The sequence below is a fragment of the Triticum urartu genome, chromosome 7, assembly GCF_003073215.2.
Source record: "Triticum urartu cultivar G1812 chromosome 7, Tu2.1, whole genome shotgun sequence".
NCBI lineage: Eukaryota > Viridiplantae > Streptophyta > Magnoliopsida > Poales > Poaceae > Triticum > Triticum urartu.
This window is the reverse complement of record NC_053028.1, coordinates 40,238,475-40,240,123: the sequence shown is the minus strand read 5'-3', so window position 1 is coordinate 40,240,123 and position 1,649 is coordinate 40,238,475. Positions and strand designations below refer to the sequence as shown.

The 1,649-nt window shown below is 55.1% G+C and overlaps 1 pseudogene; it reads right to left on the bottom strand.

Annotated features, from left to right (window-relative positions):
* Window positions 1-247: 247 nt before the first annotated feature.
* LOC125525074 lies at window positions 248-1,185 on the bottom strand (annotated as a pseudogene).
* Between the last annotated feature and the right edge of the window lie 464 nt (window positions 1,186-1,649).

The following is a 1,649-nucleotide window of genomic DNA, read 5'->3' as shown; positions in this document are numbered from 1 at the left end:
ATATTTGCACCATACATACTTTTTATGCCCCTGTCACATGAAGATAGCCTCTGTCACTGTACCACGACAGGTACAGAGATTACATCTATATCTGTCACAAGTCCTTGTTATGCTGAATGATGCCATCAGAATTCGGAAGAAACACAAAACATAATCAACATCACAGATTAAACACTTCAGTTGCGTGTGCCTCACGGACAAGATGGTCCTTCATGGCACTATGTACATACATATACTCCCTCCATAGTGATCTAAACGGTCTTATATTTCTTTTACGAAGGGAGTACGTTGCAATTTGCAGCTGTATACATACAACGTCGCCACGTACATATCTCAAGCTCGTAAATACGCCGGACATGTATCTATATGTATCGTTCCTTGGCCGAACTGTACGTATACCTAAGCTAACACTACGTACATATTGATGCAGAGGATCTGGCAGACCGATCAACCAAAGAAATATCGGACGTCAGTTATGCTCCACATATGCCGAAATGCCAACTCGTTTTACATGGCACACACTACATTCCTTCAGACATCAAGACATGTCAGTGATGAGCGAAGAAGCAGATGATGATCTGATCTCAGCCTCGACCTGGGGGCGCAGAGGAAGAAGTTGCGAGAGCCCAAGTCCACCACCTTCGTCCCCGGATCCAGAGCTGCATCAACGGAAGCTTGATTAATTCAGGAGGCCGGGCAGGTTTAAAGGAGAAACTGGAAGAGAGGCGTACGCAACGCGGCCTGGATCTTACTTACCGTCGAGGGTGTACTTGGAGAGATGCAGCTCGAACCGCGCGGCCGTGTCAGTGGCGCAGTCGTCAGCGGGGAGCGGCGGCCTGCGACCCTCGGCGGCATAGATCGCGACGGCGGTGCGTGCCAGGTCGGCCACCGTAGCATCGGCGCCCAGCAGCACGTGCACCGGCCACAGGCTCTGCTCCACCGTCACGTTCACCAGCAGCCGCGTCAGCCGCGGCGCCGGCCTCTCCGACAGGGCCGCCACCGGGTGGCCCAGCAGCGCCTCCACCGCGGCAGGCACGTGCACGGAGCTCCTCATGGCCGGCCGGGACGGAGAGAGAAATCAATCAAGTTGATCGACGGTGCGTACGTACTCGTGGGTTCTAAAGGCGCGAGAGAGTGGCTGTTGTTTGCACTGACACTGACCACTTATATATATGCATGTACAGGCTTTGTGTACGTGGCTACGTGGTGGGTAGTGATAGTGAGCAAATTCGATATGGTATTGGTCACGGTCGCAGGGTAGAAGACGACGACTGAATCGGTGCTGGGTCGTGATAGGTGGAGGGAGCGAAGAGGCACGTACAAACGGTACGAGGCCACGGGGCAGGGGGTGACGGCATGCACGACGGCGTCGATGGAGTTCAACCGGGGGAGGCGCTAGCTGACTCTGGCTATGCGGTGATCGGTCGTTGTAACGTGCTACGATCGGGGGTACGTGCTGGATGGCCGGGGGCACGGCGGCCGGGGCGACGAATGTACGTCCACGTCCTCCCCAGAACTCAAACGGAATCCACTATGGAGACGGTCCATGCCATGATGGATCGCCTAAGAGCATCTTCAACAGGCGCCGATCGCGCCGCGCGCAAAAAACACATATGCCGCGTGCGCATCGGCTGGTTTGGCGCGGCGTG